This window comes from Trichosurus vulpecula, chromosome 8 (assembly GCF_011100635.1).
Source record: "Trichosurus vulpecula isolate mTriVul1 chromosome 8, mTriVul1.pri, whole genome shotgun sequence".
NCBI classification, from domain to species: domain Eukaryota; kingdom Metazoa; phylum Chordata; class Mammalia; order Diprotodontia; family Phalangeridae; genus Trichosurus; species Trichosurus vulpecula.
The window spans coordinates 84,109,831-84,130,077 of record NC_050580.1 but is presented as its reverse complement, the minus strand read 5'-3'; positions in this window follow the sequence as shown (position 1 = coordinate 84,130,077).

The following is a 20,247-nucleotide window of genomic DNA, read 5'->3' as shown; positions in this document are numbered from 1 at the left end:
GCCACTACCTCCCAAAGTAGCTCATTCCTATTTTAAAAAGCTCTAATTGTTAGGAAGTTTTTTTCATGGGGCAAGCTTGAGTTTGTCTCTTTGCAACTTTCATCACTGGATTAGAAAAACAGGAGCATTCTAAGAACATGCTTCTACCTAGGGAGGGATACCTGCTAGAATGACTATCTTCAGCGCAGAAAAGCATAGTAAGAGAAGATAGAAAGACCCACCACTAGCACTAGTATAGTATTCTACTTTCAAAGATACTGCATGTTGAAATCTATTTCCCACTGGTATAAATCAGATGGAAATAACTAAAATAGCCATATGTATAGAACTTTGAGAACTAGTTTTAAAACTTAATTTAAGAAAAAATTCTAGATACCTACCACTTGACTTCTGAGCCAAGTTCAATGCTATCAGGTTCAACAAAATGTCAGCCAGCACCAAGAGAGGTTTTGCACCAGCAGAGTGGTTGCATAAGTCAAGAATACACATTCCCCCCTACCCAATCAATCATTCATTAAGCACAGCAGCCTGAAAGGGATCCAGAAATCAACTGATTAGGAAATGCCAACTCAACGACCCCAAATTGTCATTGGACTTAGGCCATGGAAAATTCATAGGGGCCCTGATAGATGTTATTCAAATAAAGGTATTCCTCCCCCTGTTCTGAATCCAGAATAAGTTGTATCAAGAGGTCATGTGCCAACAGGCAGATACAGATTATATAATGAATGCTAGGCCCCATGGCATCTGCTTCATTCACAATGTGTATGACCTCTTTTCTCTTTCTGAAGGCTTCTCAAGAGGTAATGGATATTTAGGGGTTACAGAAGATAGAGTCATATCTATGAATCCAGTGAAGTATAGCCTCTAAGAAGCCCTGTTATTATGGGTCCAAATTACTCCCAAACTAACATGGATTAGCAGGTAATAGATCCCTTTTTTAAATTTGGGAAATCAAATTTCAAAAGATTCATGGATTCCCAGCATGGGAGTGGGAAGTGTATTTTCCCTAAGTTGAAAAGAACTTCAGAGGTCATCTAATCCAACCCATATCTGATAATAAATATCTATCTTCATGACAACATTAACAAAATAGCCATCTAACCTCTTCTCTTTTTTTAAACAGGGGAATTGGGGTTAAGTGACTTGCCCAAGGTCACACAGCTAGTAAGTGTGTCAAGTGTCTGAGGCCGGATTTGAACATCCAACCTCTTCTTGAAGACATAAGACATCCAGCAAAGGGAAACCAACCACCTCCTAAAGTGGCTGATTCCACTTTCAAACACCTCTCAACATAAGGAATTTTTCTTTGTATTAAGCCAAAATTTGCCTCTTTGCAATTTTCACTCACTGACCCTCATTCTGACCTGAGGACAAGCAAAATAAGTCTAATTCTTCTTCCATATGACAATCCTTCAAATACTTGAAGGTTAGCATGTGTCCCCTCCAACTTTTCTACAAACTAAACAACCCTAGTTCCTTTAGTCAATCCTCTGATGACATACTCTTGAACCCTATGACCATCCTGGTTACTCACAGCATTCCAGATGTTATTCAATTAGAACACAATAAAATGAGGCTCTTCACCTTTTTCATCCTGTTTTCCATGCCTCTGTTAATGCAATCTAAGAAAGCATTAGCTTTTTTGGTTTCCATGTCACACCACTGATTCACATTGAATTTGAAGTTCACAAAAAAAATACTCAGATCTTCCCATACTTCTCCCTCCTCCTACATTTGTGAAGTTGATTTTTTAGCCCAGAGGTACAACTTTACATTCATTTCTGTTACATTTCATCTTATTAGATTTAGCCTGTCACTCAAGCCTATTAAAATTATTTGGGATTCTGATCCTGACATACAATGTGTTAAGTGTTTATGGCCACCTTGGAGCCAGTCTCCAATGACATGTGCCAAATGATCTGCCTCAGTCTGGTGCTGGCACCAATCAATGTTTTAATTTATGACTTGAATGAAACAATTGAAGTTATGCCTGTTGAATTTGCAGACGACATGAAGGTACCACAACCCTCTCAACCTCAGGTCATCTGCAAAGTAATGCATAACTTTAACAGTTTCATTCAAGCCATTAAAGAAAACATTGATCAGCACCAGCACCAGGCTGAGGCAGATCATTTGGCACATGCCATTAGACACTGCCCTCCAAGTTGGCCATACACATTTAATGTTTACTCCTTAGGTCCAAACTTTCGAGGAGCTCAGAATTCCCCTATCTTTACTGTTATCTAGCCTATATCTCTCAATTTTATTCATTGGGATAGCATGAGAGAATCTGTCAAATACTTTGCTGAGATCAACTTATATGATATCCACAGTACTTCCATGATCTACCAATCTAGAACTCTGACTTAAAAAAAAACTATGAGGTTAGTCTGCCATGATCTGTTATTGATGAAACTCTGCTAGCTTTTAGTGGTCTCTGCTCCCCTTATAAATGTTCACAAATCATCCCATTAACAAAGTGTTCTGTGTCAAATTTACTGTGTTTTTCTTTCTTCTTCCCCCTTTTCCCTTTTAAAGAAAATATTCTTTGTTATATAAGATGGCTATCTACAGGAAGGAAGGGAAGGGATATAAGGACAAATTTAGGAAATGTGAAAACAAAAGATATCATTAAAATTTACTTTTTAAATGTGATACAGAATTTTACCAGAATTCGAAATCAAGCTTGCTAGACTATCAGATTCCATCTTCTTCACTTTTTAAAAAATCTGTATAACGTGTATCTTCCCTTAATCTTGCAGCAATTCTCCCCTTCTCTGTGTTCTATTCAAAAATCATTGACACGGCTAACCAACCATTTTTACCAATCCTTCAGAACTATCTCTGTAGTTAATCTGAGTCTGAGCCAAACACAAATACATTGGCAGTTGTTCATTGAAGCCATTGGTCCCCATTTCATTCTTCTGTTCTCTTCCTTGCAAAATCATTCCTTAGCAATGTGCTTTTTTAGCTATTGTAATAGCCAAGAAAATTTGGAACAAATTGTGTTTATATCCACTGGAGAGAGGTCAATGTGAACTTAATCCCAGATTTTCCATAGTACTAATATACAACTAAGTCATAACACTCTATGAAATAATTTGACTTTTATCATTTTCATCTCAGGTTTGATAATTACCTTTTTTGAAGTTTGAAAATCTTTAACTCATTGGGAGGACTTTGGTGTGGTTTTGCTACCTCCTTACTTATCATCAATGTCAAGTTCCTGTCTTTTTGCAGAAAAAATAAAACTTTCCTTGGCAGTGAAAACAGAAACAAAGTAAGAATTAGGTAAGTCAGTCTTTTTACCAATTACCCTTGTCATTATTCCACCCACTCTGAACAGTGGTCCTACCCCGTCTTTCATCTTTTCCTGACTCCCCAACATAGCTAAGCACCAAAGCACCCCTTTGTCGTTCTTACCACAAACCTGTTCTTATTGTCTTCTCTTTAGAGAGAAGAGAGGCATGACCTTATGACCAGAGATGTTAAATGGGAATATGTAGCTCAAAAAGGAATGAAAGACTCTAAAAAATGAATCTCTGACTCTACAATTAATAATTGCTCCTTTTGAGAAGGAAAAGCAGAAGGCATCTAAAGAAACTGATGTAGCTGCAAAGGAACTCTCTAATGAGCTCAGATTTTAAAATAACATGTACAAAAGAAATTAGGAGCACATGAAACCAAGGATGAGAAAAAGACTGTCATAAAGCATCACAAATAGTATCAGGGAAGTTAAAGCTCAGAAGAAAATGCACTGAAGTTTGGGGAAATTTCTAAAGGCAACAAAAAAGTGCCTTTTAAAAACTTATGTTTAGGGGCAGCTAGGTGGTGCAGTGAATAGAGCACTGGCCCTGAAATCAGGAGGACCTGAGTTCAAATCCGACCTCAGACATTTGACACACTTACTAGATGTATGACCTTGGGCAAGTTGCTTAACCCCAATTGCCCTGTCTTCCCTTCTCCAAAAAAAAAAATAAAAATAAAAACTTATGTTTGGAACAAGAACAAGATAGGGATAGGCCTAGTGCTTAGGGTATATGGTGTAATATAAATAGAGAAAAGAAGAAAAGCAGGACTACTTGACTCTTATTTTTTGTCTGTATTCTTGATCAAGGACTATTACATGAAAATTGGAAAAATGCAGGATAAACAAGGTAAGAAGGGAATTGAAACTCAAGACAGATGAGGAAACAATGAGTCACCTAGCCACTTTAAAAGAGTTCAAGCCTAAACGAATTATAGGCTAGGATTCTGGAAGGATTTGTGAACATAATCCAAAAAATCATTACTGGTAAGGTTTGTAAAATAGTGGTGAATGGGATGGTCTAAAAGACTGGAGATGATCAAATCCTATCCTGATTTTTAAAATAGGAAAAATCATGACTACAAACAGGTAAGCTTGATGTCTATTCCCAACAGAGTATAATGGACAGAGTGTGACATCTGGAAGCCCTGGGTTCCAAACCTGCCTCACATACTTCCTAGCTATTTGGCCCTGGAAAAATCATTTAACCACTCTCAGCCTTAGTTTCTTCAACTGTAAAATTAGGGGGTTGGACTCCCTAATCCCTAAGGTTCTTTCCAGCTATAATCCTAAAATCCTATGATCCCCAGTAAAAAAAATTCTAGTATAGTTCATTAAGCCAATGGTTAATAAATATTTAGATAGGAAAACAGTAATCATTAGAAGTTAGCCTGGATAGTGTTGTTCTTGGATTGTATTTCTCAGCTGATAAGTCAAAAGAACAATGACTGACATTTACATAGAGATTTAAAATTTATTCTTTATGTACATTATCTCATTTGATCTGTACAACAACCCTATGAGGCAGGTACCAGTAATAATCATAAACATGGTGAATCTTCGTTTAAGGAAAACATCTGACAAAATCTCTGATGATGTCCTTGTGAACAAGATGAAGAAATGTATGCTAGAAGATAGTGTGAATACGTAGATTCATAGTTTGTACAACAGCTTTATTCAATGACAGATTTACATCAACCTTGGGGAAGGAGGGGAGGCATCTCATCATCATATGCCTATCCCTGTCCTGTCTGGCAACTTTATCAATAAAGAGGGTGGAGAAGATTTAGAAGACATACTTGTCAAATTTTCAGATGAATGCAATGTTGGGGAAATATTCTTAATATATTGGAAAACAGAGTCAAGATTTAAAACTATCTCAATAGGCTGAACAAGTGGGCCAAATATAACAAGATGGGATTTTGTGCTTCTCTCTTACTTATATAGCTTCGGACACGTTACGTAACTTACAAAACTTAGTTTCCTCGATTTTGTATGAAAGAATTGGACTAGAAGGCCTCTGAGGTCCCTTCTAGCTCTATCTAAATGATCCTATGGTCCTAGTAAAAATAAATATGAAGTAAATATCAGGCCTTGCAAATGTTCTTTTTACAAGCAAGCACACAAGCATGGGAATGAATACAAACACCTGGCTTTCTAGTAGTTCGTCTACAAAAGACTCAAGAGTTTAAATGAACAATAAGCTGCCTATGAGACAATAGTACAAATTGGCTATTTTAGACCAAATACCATCTTCTCTTCTTTAAAGAAAAGTAGAGTTCCCTGATCCAGGAAGGTAAGTGTCCTTTCTGTGTGAAGGACTGGTCAGACCACAACTGGAATACTGAAAACACTGTATTCTAAGAGAGGTACTGACAAACTGGAATATATCCAGAAAAGTGTGACCAGGATGATGAAAGGTCTGGAAATAGGGTCATATGAGGAATGATTAAAGGAACAGGACATGTTTAGTTTGAAGAGATAGGATAATTGTCTTCAAATATTTGAAGGGCTAGCACGTAGAAGAGGCAGTAAGCTTGTTCTACAAAGGACAAAACTAGGATTGACAGATGAAAGAAAGAGAAATGCAGATTTCTTTTTCAGAGTAGAGCTTAGCACAGTGCCTGGCACATAGTAGGCACTTAATAAATATTTACTGACTGAATGACTAAGTGTAAGGAAGGACTAACAACTAGTACTATTCAGAATTAGAACAGACTACCTCAAAAAATGAGCTCTTTGTGATGGCACATAGCTTGTAATTGAGACTTCCAGCAGCAAGATGGCAGACTGAGTAAGGAACCCTCTGAAGAAAACTTCCTCAGAATTGATCTAGGAGCAGGGAAGCAGCTTACTGGCCTGGCAGGAAAGGTCCATCTCACTACAGTGGGAGGGGAGTGAGGTCCAAGAGTATCAGCAGCAGCCAGCCTCATAGAAGGAAACCTGCAGCAAGGCTTCAAGACTGGGGCAATCCACCATCAAAGCCCCAAGCTCCTGCAAACCAGCAGCCCCCTAGGCAAGTGAGCAGTCTGTGCAGCACAGCAAGGCCCCACCCCAGTGACACCACTCCCAGAGCAAGCTACCAGCAAGGCCTTGATTCCATTGATGACCAGTAGTGAAGCCCTGCCTGGAGCAGCCAAGATCAAAACCCCACCCCTGGGGGCTGCCAGCAGAAAGGCCCTGTTTCCATACCAACCCAGCAGCAGGACCCTTTGCCCTGGGGCAAACCAACAACAAGATCCCTCCTCCAGGGACACCGAAAGACTCTGTTACCATAGCAACCCAGCAACAAGGCCCTTACCCCTGAAGTGAGCCAGCAGCTAAACCCCATACTCAAGTGAGGCCAACAGAAAGGCCCCACCCTCTAGTACAAGACAAAAGGGAAGCCTATTCTCCAAAGAAAGTAAAGCCCTAGGTCAGTAAAAGGCAGCAGTAAGACCCAGAAACCCAGAACCAAAAGCTTGGGATAGTACAGAACCAAAGCCCAACTCTCACATAAAAACACCAAGTCACAAAAAAGGAGAAAAAATTAGCAAAAACAAAACAAGAGCTTGACTATAGAAAATTACTATGATGATAAGAAGGATAGAGGCATAAATTCAGAAGAGGACAATAGTGTCAAAATGGCTACATATGAAGCCTCAAAGAAAAAGGTAACTTGATCTCAGACCCAAAAAGAATTCCTGGAAGAACTTAAAAGGAATTTTAAAAAGCAAATTAGAGAAGTAGAAGAAAAAATGGGGAAAGAAATGAGAGTAATGCAAGAAAACAATGGGGGAAAAGTGTCAATAAGATAGGAAAAGATATACAAAAATTTATTGAGAAAAATAACTCCCTAAAAAATAGAATTGGCCAAATAGAAAGGGAAATATAAAAGCTCACTGAAGAAAATAATTCCTTAAAAACAAGAATTGAACAAGTTGAAACTAATGACTGCATGAGACATCACGATACAATAAAACAAAATCAAAAAATTTTAAAAAGAAAAGAAAATGTGAAGTGTCTTATTGGAAAAACAACTGACCTAGTAAATAGATCTGAGAGAGATAACAGAAGAATTGTTGGAGTACCTGAAAGTCATGATAAAAAAAAAAGCCTGTACAACATCTTTCAAGAAATTGTCAAAGAAAGCTGCCCTGATGTGTTAGAACCAGAAGGCAAAATAGAAATTGAAAGACTCCACCAATCCCCACCTGAAAGAGATCCCAAAATGAAAACTCCCAGGAAAATCATAGCCAAATTCTGGAGCTCACAGATCAAGAAGAGAGTATTTCTTTTTTTTCTTCTTTTTTGGAGAAAGTATTTCAAGCAGCCAAAAAGAAACAATTCAAACATCATGGAGCTACATAAAGATTACACAGGATTTGCCAGCTTCCACATTAAAGAACAGGGGGTGGTTAGACTATGATATACCAGAAGGCAAAGGAGTTAGGATTGCAACCAGGAATCACCTACTCAGCAAAATTGAATATAATCTTTCAGGGTGGAGGAAATGAAAATTTAACAAAATAGAAGACTTTCAAGCATTTCTAATTAAAAGACCAGAACTGAATTTAAAAAAATGAACTCCAAATACAAGATTCAAGAGAAACATAAAAAAAGAAAGAGAAAATGTAAGAAATTCAATAGGGTTAAACTGTTTATATTTCTATATGGCAAGATAATATTTGTAATTCTTAACTTTATTACTATAGCAGAAATTAGAAGGAGTATATGTAGACAGAGGATGTGGATATAAGGTGACTTTAATAGGATGATATCCCCCCCCCAAAAATTAAAGGGGTGAGAAAGAAAATTGCACTGGAAGAAAGAGGGGGAAGATTGAATGGGGTAAATTATATCATGTAAAAGAGGCATTACAGAGCTATTATACTGAAGGAAAAGATGGGATGGGTGGTGGCAGGCAAAACTTAAACCTTACTGTCATCAAAATTGGCTCAAAGAGGGAATAACATACACACTCAGTTGGATATAGAAATCTATCTTACCTTATAAGGAAGTAAAAAGGGGTGGGAATAATAGAAGGAGGAGGGGATACTAATAAAAGACAGGGTATATTGGGAAACACAGTGAAAGGAAGTAAAACACTTATGAGGAGGGAAAAGGTAGGGTGTAAGAGAGAAAGGGGGATAAACAAGCAAAAAATAGCAGGGAGGAATACAAAGTTATTTTTCATAACTATAAATGTGAATGGAATGAATCCACCCATAAAACATAAGTGGATTGCATGGATTAAAAAACAGAATCTTACAATATGTTATTTACAAGAAACAAACTTGAAGCAGAGAGATACACACAGGGTAAAGGTAAGGGGCTAGAGTACAAATTTATTATGCTTCAGTTGAAGCAAAGAAAGCAGGGGTAGCAATCCTCATCTCAAACAAAGCAAAAACAAAAATAGATCTAATTAAAAGAGGTAAAGAAGGAAAATATATCTTGCTCAAAGTTACCATAGGCAATGAAGTCATATCAATACTAAACATACATGCACCAATTTGTATAGCATCTATATTTTTGAAGGAGAAGGTGAATAAGTAACAGGAAAAATAGATAGTAAAACAATACTAGTGGGGGACTTCAACTTTCTCCTCTCAGAACTAGATAAATCTAACCAAAAAAAACAAGAAAGAAGCTAAGGTGGCAAATAAAATTCTGGAAAGCTAGATATGATAGGTCCCTGGAGAAAACTGAATCAGAATAGAAAGGAATATACCTTTTTCTCTGCTTTGGAGGCTAAGGCTGGTGGATCACGTGAGCTCAAGAGTTCTGAGCTGCCATGGGCTAAAGCCAATCAGGTGTCTGCATTAAGTCTGGCATCAATATAATGAGCCTTTGAGAATTGGGGGAGGAAGATGGACAAGGGGTAGGACACCTGGCTCCCTAATGGTCCAGGTCAGAAATGAAACAGATCAAAGTTTCCACATCAATCTAAAGTGGGATCAGACCTGGGAGAGACTATTGTGTTTCCAGCCTGGTTGAGATAACTAGACTAGATAGATAGACAGATAGATAGATAGAAATATAGATACAGATACATATGTGTGTATACATACATACATATATACATATATACACACACATACACATATACATATATATGGAACTATTCAAGCAGAGCCAGGACTTGGTAGAAATAAATCTTGGGTTGGAGGTTGATCTGTAATGTGTCTTCTAATATGAATATTCTGAAGGCAGTTAGGTCCACAGTGCATAAAGAGCTGAGCCTGGATTTAGGAAGATATGGATTCAAATGCAAACTCAAACACTTGCTAGCTATGTGACCCTGGGCAAGTCACTTAATTTTTGTCTGCCTCAGTTCCTTCAACTGTAAAATGAGGGTAGTAAGAACACCTATCTCTCAGAGTTGTTGAAAGAAATAAATGAGATAATATTTGTAAAGTGCTTTTCAAACCTTAAAGTGATACATAAATGCTAGTTATTATTAATATGTTATTTGGAAAGTACAGTGCTTGGCACATAAGTCCTTAATAAATGTTTGTTTCTTTTGTTTCTTCCTTTCATCCTGGTATGTATTTGAATGACTTCAAATAAGGTCCTTTACCTCCCTCCTGAGGCCTGACACTAAGCATGTACGTGAACGGATTTCCCATTATCCCTTTCATTTAGGCAACACCATATTATAGCTCCAAGCATCAGGGGCCCCCACAAGCTTTCCATCATTTGGTCCTTGTTTTCCATTAAACCAACCCAACACCTGTCAACAGTACCTGCCCACAATAGAACAAGGAGATAGGAAGGATAGAACCTAGGGTCCCCCCTCTAGTGGGCAACAAAAAGAGCACTAGGTTTGGCTTCCAAGGACCCAGGTTCAAACACCAGCTTTGATATGTCCTCACCTGTGTGACCTTTGGGGAATTATTTCATCTTTCTGGGGCCTGGGTTTCCTCATCCATAAGCAAGGGGGTTGGAATATCTTGAGGGTCCCTTCAAATACTGAGATTCTGTAATCCTCATCATTCCTCCAGGCTCTACCTATGTTTCCCAGCCAGCTCTACATTGTTCCAGGTCCATCTCATACCTTCTTGCCTTGGCTTTCTCTCCCCATTTCCCAACTTAGCCCAACGATTTTCTGAATCTCCCCTTCATCCTCACCCCCACTTTTCTTGACTGCTTGAGCCAATGGGCTCAAAAGAATGGCTCAGATGCACATAATACCTGTTTGTAGAAGGACAAAGCCCCTCTCCCAATAAATTTCAATTTCCTTCAGTGGCAACTGATACAGTGATACAGTGGATAAAGTATTGTACCTAGAGCCAGGAAGACATGAGTTCAAATCCACAGACACTAGCTGTGTGACTCTGGTCAAGTCACTTAACCTTGTCTGTCTCCATTTCCTCATCTGTAAAATAGGGATGATAATAACACCTACCTCACAGGGTTGCTGTGAGGATACAGTGACATAATATTTGTAAAGTGCTTTGCAAACCTTAAAGTACTACATAAATGCTAGTTATTAGTATTATTATTATTATTAATTTCATTATTTCAGCTAGGGTCCAGCTACTGTCTCTATGCTAGTTACAGCAAGCATTTCTCTTTACGGTCAGTTTATGTGCTGGAGACAGCATAGCTCCCCAGGTATAGGATCACCACCAAAGAATGTCTATGAGGGCAGTGACTGTTTCACTTTTATCTCTGTAACCATCACCTAATGCAGTATTTTACGTATATCAATCAATCAACCAACATGTGTTTATTTTAACATTCATATCATTCTCTATAGGAAAAAAGAGTTAACAATTGTTCATGTTCATTATCTTGTCAGAATACAAGGTGCTAATGTTAGGTGCTAAGCATAAAAAAGATAAAAATGAGATAGTCCTCGGCCTCTGGGAGCTTACATTCTATAGGAAGAGAAGCACATAGTAGGTGCCCAATAACTGATTGTCACATTGAATGGAATAGCGGGCACTTTATAAGCATTTGTTGAATAATAGGAAGGAGAGTTCCTGACTCATCAAAGTATAAAGGCAAATTGGAGACAAAAACCCTGCAGCTGAAAAGGTAGTCCCCTATACTTCAAAAATGATCAGGTATCCTCTGAGCTCAAAGGGAATCCTGATTTCAACGCAAAAATAAGACATTACAGTCTCTATCAAGAAGTAAAAAGGAATCCAGTTATCATTAAGGAAATTCTTCTGATGTTAAATGGCAATGACTGACTGGTTGTTCCAGCTGAGGCCCATTAGTAAGCAAGCAAGAAAAAAATTTCATCTCAAGTAATCATTTGAGAAAAGGCATACTGCATCAGTATCATTCCCAACCTCTCGACGTGCTATAAGGTCAGAATAAAGATTTAGTATTGAAAAGGTACATACGCCAAAAGGGGCACATGTTTTAACTGATCCTCTGCCATATTTTATTTCATGCTGTCCTGCCCAAATTATATCAAAGAATCACAGGGGAGCTCGTGATCATAGTGAGTTTCCCTGTTCCATTTTCAAGTCAGCAGCCTTCACTCACTCTTGCTTGTGAATCAATGGTAGGAAGCTGGCCCATGGTGAGTCTTTCTTAGCACACTGAAAGGAAGGCAGTCGGAAATTTGGCACATTGCTTTGAAAGAGTTGCCAATCCCTAACGCAGAAGATTAGCTATGTGCTTTTCCAGATGTAGATATTGTCTATTTCCTTTATTTCCAGTGTTATTTGATATCTTTGGAAGTGAACATATGGTGTAAAACTTTCCAGGATGGGCAAGTAGTCTTGTTAAGATAATGACCAAAAACGGAATAACAAATCCTTATGACTAACCTAGTTGTCAGCCAAGTTGTACCTGCTCGTTCGGAAAGACTAGTTTCCAGAAACATATTCTTTTTTTAAGTACTAGTCAGATCCTTACCTCCCATTTCATCCTTTCTAAGCAAAGAAGTTCATAGGAAGTCATTGATTTTCTTATCCTCTCTTTATTCATTCAGCAAACATTTATTAACCTATCATGTGCCAGTCACCATGCTAGACCCTGGGGTAATAAAGACAAATATTTAACAGTCCGTGCTCTCCAGGAATTTAAATTCTGTTGGGGGGAAAACATATTGTCTCACTGCGCCACACTATGGTTAGCACCTTCATCCTCATTTTATAGATAAAGTGACTCATCCATGCTCACACAGTCAGTAAATAGCAGAGACAGCATTCAAACCTAAGTGTTCCTGATCCATAGGCTCATAGATCTTGAGCTGGAAGGGACTTCAAAGGCCAGCTCATCTAACCCTCTCAATTTAGAGATAAGGAGACTAAGGTGTAGAGAGGCCAAGTGATTTGTCATAGATCATCCAGGTAGTAAGCATCAGATCTATGCACAGTTGCTCTGACTCATCAGTATCCTTCCCAATATGCCATTGCTGACTCCAGGTCCACCAGTCTTCCCACTATGTCATTCTGTCTCTCTGTTCTTTCTCTCCTTCCCTTTATCCCAAGAACAAAAGCTATCAAAGAAGTAGTCTTTTTTTCTATTTTTCCCTTTCTATATCATGTATCCACTTCCTTTTCCCCATAGTACTACTAAGGAATTTTCTAGAAATAAGGATATCCCCATTGTCTCAGAGTAGTTCTAAGTTTCAACAGCTACCTCAGATATTTACAAGCTGTATGAGCATGGGCAAGCCAATAGTGCAGTTTTAAATTACTAAAGCTTTAGTTTTATTGGAGTTTTAATTTTAAGCTTCAATAGCTTAAAATTGCACTAAGATTTTGGGGACACTGAATAGAGGCAATATTACTAACCCTCATAATCAACCTATGGTAAAAGAAAAACTCTCAGATTTGGAATCAGAATCTCATTGCTTGGTTCAGTAACTAGATATATGATATTATAGCTACATACTCTAGGTAAGTCACTTACCTCTCTGTGCCTCAAATTCTTTGCCCTATAAATTGGGGAAAACAATACTTGTACTACCTATCTTGCAGAGTTGTGATTAACAAATGAGATAACAAATCTAATAATACATTGAAAGCCATGATATTTGTAAATCATTATAAAATGTAAATTGGTGGTGGTGGTGGTAGTGGTAGTGGTGGTTTTGTTGATTATTACTGAGGAAAAAGACAATAATCATGATCATAAGGATGGTCAAATAAAAATAAGCATGCATAATATCCCAAATCAATTTATTTCTGCATAAATCTATGATTCCTAGAATCATTCAGGGCATTTAGTATTAGTTATAAAAATGATTTTTAAGGGAAAGAGAATATTTTATATCACACTATGATAAGATAATGAAAATAAACTGCCATAAACTTTTTCTCTTGGAATCAATGACCTGAGTGTTATAGGCAGTCTAGAGCTTCAAGATCCAATGTCACAATCTCTGATTGTCATATGTCCCACTTAATGAGTAACCAGTTGCTGAATAAGACCTCAATTAGATTGCAGCATAAGATGTACAAACCAGACCACTGGGTTTTTTTCTGTTTGTAACATGGTTAAAGACTAACAAAGGTATTTTTAAAGTTCATTGAGAAGTACCACCAAAAAAAGTTTTTATTAGTATAACTAAGAAAATGCATCCTTTTCATTACTGCTTAGTTTACTCAGATATATTGGGCATGATTCTTCTCTTCAGACTCAGGGAAAATAGTAGAGTCTGAGCTGCCTTCAGCTAGGTTCTCCATGGTGTTCAGCATCAGACCTGGGACAACTAGCTTCCAGCCTGGCCAAGATCTCTACACTGATGATAAGAGTTAACCTAAGGTTAAAGGTTAACAGGAATGGTTTGGTGGGGAAATCACTCTATCTCACATAATCTAAGAGTGAAAAAGAACCTCAGAGAACATCTAGTTTAAGCCATGTCTGTTCAAGAATTCCTTCAACAACACCAGCAACAAGAGGTATACAGCTTCTGAAGAAGCCCATTTCATTGTTGAACAGCTCTAATTGTTAGGAAATTTTTCCTTACATTAAGCCAACATCAGTTCCTCTGCAGCTTCTACTCATCAGTGCTCCTAGATCTTTTCTCTGGGGCTAACCAGCACAAGTTTAATCTTTCCCACAGGTCAATCCTGCACATTCTTAAAAATAAATATCATATTTCCCCTAAGTCTTTGCTTCTCCATGCCAAACTTCCCCAGTTCCTTCAACTAATCCTTATATAGTATACTTTCCAATCTCCTCACCATCTCTTTAAAAATAATAGCTAATAATAGCAAGCATTCATACATTGCTTTAAAGTTTGCAAAGTGCTTTACAACTCTTATCTTGTTGTATCCTCATAACAACCTGGGAAGGTAGGTACTATTATTTTACAAATGAGAAAACTGAGCCAGATATTAAGTGACTTGCCTGGTGTCACACATCTATTGAAGTCATATACACTTGTCAAAAAGACTTTTATGGAGAACTCACACAGGGCAAGCGTTCACATGGTGGTCAAAAGCCATACAAGGACACTCTCAAGGTCTCTCTTAAGAACTTTGGAATTGATTATATGACATGGGAGATGCTGGCGTGGGACTGCTCAACATCAACATCAGAGAAGGTGCTATGCTCTATGTGCAAAGCAGAATTGAAACAGCTCAATGGAAACACAGGATGTGCAAATTTAGAATATCCACCCCAAATGTTCACGCAGACTATTTGTGCCCAATCTGTGGTAGAACATTCTGGGTTCACATTGGTCTGATCAGCCAGTTGGGCACATTGAAACTTGACTCTAGCATAGTGATGTCATTTTGGTCCTCTTTGAGAATGAAGGACAACAACCAACAACAACCATTTGAACTCAAGTCTTCCTGACTCCACAACCAGTGTTCTATCTACTGTATCACCTAGTTGCCTCTAAAAGCCTTATAAATGTATTTTTTTAAATTATGCCCTGGTATAACAGACTAAAAATATCAATCCTTTTATAACAGAAAGCAGGCTTACATAAAAGCAGAGATATCTGAATCTATGCTATCAAATTCAATAAGGGACCATTTAATAAGAATCAATATGAGAAATATTTAGCCCCTAGATACTTAATGGGATTGAGTAGATTCTCATTGGAGAGGTGAAAATAAGTTCCTTCTGAATAGAAAAAGAAAGTCATTGAACTCACATGGCTGACATTGAGTGTATTGTGTGACACCAGACCCTTAATTCCAATGCTGCCACTATGTTGCCTCTGTTGCCAAGTAAATTTTCTTAAGGTATAGTTAGCTGAGTTTCAGAACGTTGGTATACAATCTATTAAATGCTACCTTTTCCCATTGAGTTTCAACAAGACTCTTTACTAATTAAAATAATGCTATATGTGGTATAATAGGAAGAACACTACCCCTTTCTCCATTACCATATGGCATCATTCTGGAAATACTAACTATGGCAAGAAGACAATAGAGAGGATTTAAAGATGAAATCATCAGCAAAGAGAAGACAAAATAATCCCTCAGCGCTTATAACATGATAGTTTAATTAGAAAAACCTAGCAAATGAGTGAAGAAACTAATCAAGACTACAAATAGCCTCAGTGAAGTAGTAGGATTCAAAATCAAGCCATACAGAATTAGAAACAGGATAGGGATTCAACCTATTATTTCATGGGATAGGGAACTCCATATGTGAGGAAACTCTCTTTCCCAATGCACATCAGCACCTTCTCTGAAACTTAGAAGAATCCCTTAGGGTACTGAGAAGTTGAGAATTGCCCAGGGTCACATGGCCAGTATGGGTCAGAGACAGTACTTGGAGGCAGTTCTTCCTGATTCCCCTATATAATGTTGCCTCTAGAAAGAAGTTTCACTTAAAATAACTATAAAATGTATAAAATATTTGGAAGTTAATCTATAAAGAGTGGTAGAGGATGTGTGTGTGTGTGTGTGTGTGCGTGTGTGTGTTTGTGTATGTGTGTAGCTATAAAACTTTCTTTACAGAAATAAAAGAGGACAGATATTTGGAGAGAAATTTATTGTCCATGACTGGGTCATACCAACATAACAAAAAAATGATTTGTTGCTTTAACACTCTTCCAATCAAACTACCAATGGATTACTTATAGAACTAAACAAAATAACGAAAAAAATTATTTGGAGGAGCAAGTTTTAGAATCTCAAGGGAAATGAGGTTGGGATACAAAGAATTAAGAGATCTAGAATTATATATCTCAAACTACATTATGAAGCCACAATCTTCAAAACTACTTGTTACATACTAAAATATGGAATGTTTTGAAACTGATCAGTGGGATAAACTAGGGAATCAAGACTTGAAAAGAAATGAAACATGGAAGCCCACTCTTTAATAAATCTTGAAAGGCAAACTTTTGGGATTCCCCCATCAACAAGTACTGCTGGAAAACTAGAAACAATTGTCAGAAAATTGAATTGACACCAGCATTTTACAAAATACCACAATAAGCTCCAAATGGATAAGCAGACCAAATTTTAAAAGTCATATCATGATAAATTTGACAAGGTTGGGAAGCAGTATCTTTCAAATCTATGCTTTTGTCGAGAAATCCTAACCAAACAGGGGCTGGAGAAGTTTATAAAATGCAAGTAATAATTTAATGTTTAAAATAAAATAAAATTTAAAACTTTTTCATAAGCAAAATCAATGCAACTAGATTAAGAAGAAAAACTGTCCAGTGGAAAAATCTTTGAATTGGATATATTATAAAAGGTTAATATTCAAAATACATAAGGAATTAACAAATATATAAAACTGATATATTCTACTAATCAATAAGTGATCAAAAGAATTTTCATAAGGAGAAATACAAGCCACCAGCAATTAAATGACAAATGCTTCAAATCAATAATGATAATAAAAGAATTCAAAATTAAAACAATTTTGAAGTTTTACCTAGCTCCTATCAAATTGGCAAAGCTGACAAAATATGAAAACAGTCAATTTTGGAAGGATTGCAGGAAGACAGACATATTAAAATTTTGTTAGTGGATATGTGATTTCAAATATTCTGGAAAATAATTTGGAATTATGCAAAAAAGTAATTAAAGTATTTATATTTTGACTAATGATTTTTAATATTGGGCATGTTCACTTCAGGAGGTTAAACATAGAAAGTTCCTATGTATATCAAAATATTCATAGAAACACATTTTTAATAACAAAAAAAAAGCAAACCTGAAAGCAAAGTAAGTGTCCATCAGTTCAGGAATAACTGAAACAAATTGTGTTTTATGGAAGTAATAGAATATTATTGAGACTAAGGAAATATGAATATGAAAGATTCAGAGAAACTTAGGAAAATTTCCATGAACTGATGCACAGGGGAAAAAGTAGAATCAGACGAATATACATGACTGTAATAATATAAATGAAAACAACACTAAAAAGCAGCCTGACAAATTAATTTCAATGACCAATCTTGGTTCTAGAGAAAGAGGGAGAAAACACTTTTCCCTCCTCTTGGTAGAGAGGTAGAGGACTATGGATAGGGAATGCTTCATGCACTGTCAAGCAAGTGGCCTTTTTATCAAACAATTTTGTTTTACTAGTTAGTGTCACAGGGGAAGGATCAGGGTGGGATCTTATATCAGGAAATACGTATAGTATTAAAAACAAAAGCCATCAGTAAAACTTAAAAAGAAATTTTTTTAATTCTGGATAGAGTCAGAAGACCCAGGTTGGAATGCCATTTCCATTGTGGTTGAAGCATAATCTGACTTCAATTTCTTTAGCTATAAAATAGGGATAATGATACTTATACTATCTACCTCCCAGGGTTGTTGAGGGGAAACCATTTTGCATACCTTAAAAAAACCTAAGTAAATGTGAGCCATTTTAATTTTATTAATAGTAATTACTATGTCTGCTAGGCATAAACAAAGCTATGAAATGAAATAAAATTTTAAAAATACAAACGGGATATTTTCATTCTTTAGACTTCAAAGACCATTTAATGAAACTTTAAATTTCTACTTCTACTCAACTATTAGTGTTACATTTTTGCGTGTGTGTGTGTGTGTGTGTGTGTTTTAGTGGCATATATGAACACTAGATAGCTATTTCTGGCCATAGTGCTAAATCTGCTGAGTCTTAGGAATTAAGAAATGAAAAAAAAAATATAAATACCTGGGAGCACAACTCTTGCTGCATGGGTAAGGTAGTAAGCAGAAGCTAAAGGTAAAACAGATTTCAGTTCAAACTAAAGAAAAATTTCTGACACACAGAGTTGTTCAACAATAGAATGCACAAATTAATGAGCTTGGATAAATAACTATCTCAGCTGTCAATAAAAAGACTAAATGACCTTTAAGGTTCTACTCACTTCAAAGGGGCCATGATTTAAAGAGTTCTCCTAATTCTAAACTAGGACTTAATTAATAAATCCAGGGTCACCTTAATTATAGCCTCCAAGACTTTAGAGAATTCAGCTCAATTTTAAAAAAAAATTCTGTTTAATTCAGCAAGTGCTCATTAATACCAATTATCCCTTCTCAGTCTATACCTTTTTATAATGAAGGGTCCCAGTTCTTTTAGGCTGTCCTGTTATGGAAGCTGTCCCCCACCCATCCCATCATGAATTGTCTTTCTTTGGACATTTCTCTCCATTATTCTACAACCGGAACAGCACACAGTATTTCCAGTGCTTCTAGGGCATGTGAGGCACAATGGTGTAGTGCTTCTCTCCAGGAAGGCATCAGTTCAAGTCCTGCCTCTAACAAATATTAGCTTTTACCCTGGGTAATTTATATGATTTCTGAGTTTTCTAAGCAACTCCCTAAGATTATAAATTGCAGAGGAGACACCTTATATTAGTAGAGGGAGTTTCCTCATCTGAGAAGTGAGGAATATCAAAGGAATACCCTCTATCAGTGAAATCACAGATCCAATCACTATCTCTATTTCCAGTAAAGAGTCACTGTGGCATGGGGGTAGATAAGTGGCCTCAGAGCCAGAAAAACCTCTGTTCAAATCTTACCTCTGACACAGTGACTCTGTGACCTTCGTCAAGTTGTAGGCAACCCTTTAGCTCTATGGCAGAGAAGGTGGCAACCTGCATTGATAGAGGAGGCTTTCTTACCCAGGAGTTCCCTAAGTCAATAATATCACGAGTCTTCTCCCAACCCCTTTTTTCTAGTGCAAGTGCATCATAATTTGTTTATGCAAAAGAAATGCAGATAGTCAGTACCAGATTAAATTTGATACTTCAGCAGCATACTTTGCACCAGCCTGTACTCTGTGTGTGTTTGTATTGTATGTGTATATGTTGGGTGGAAGGGGAACAGGGGAATTGGAAGCTCCATGAGACATGACAAAAATCAGCACCAATGCCATAAAGATCCCAATGGACTGCAATCACTATAAGTCGAAGAGTTTATTGTTAGGATCCTACCAGGAGCCTTCAAAAATTCCTAAAGTTAAATATTTTATAAATGTTCTAACACCTGTTGAAGGAAAGGCAAGGGGAAAGGGGTGTTATTAAGAAAGAGATGGGTTGAAACTTGGCCCAGAAGGAAATATAAACAAATACATATCCCTCTTTTCATTGGAGAACTGAGGGACCAGGGGTGTGGATTGTTGTATACGATGTCAGATAGTGTTAGATGTGTGGGATGATTTTGTTAAACTGTTAGGGGCTCACTAGGCTTTAAAGGCTCACTAGGGCAGGGAATGGGGAGTATGTTTTTAAATGAACTTGGAATAAAAAACAAAGAGCTTCAGTAAAATTCTTTTTTAAAGGAGTGTTGAAGAAAAAGAAAAGGAGAGAATTACAGAGATAGTAAAGGAAAGTGACTAAGGAGAGAAGAGAAGGGAAAAGGAAATAGGTGATGAGAGAAAGAAAGAAGAGGAAAGGATTCACATTGAGTGTATTGTGCAACACCAGACCCTTAATTCCAATGCTGCCACTACGTTGCCTCTGTTACCAAGTAAATTTTCTTAAGGTATGGTTAGCTGAGTTTCAGAACATTGGTATACAATCTATGCCCCTGCCCTTAACCACCAGCCTAAAACCCTGGTGGAATGTG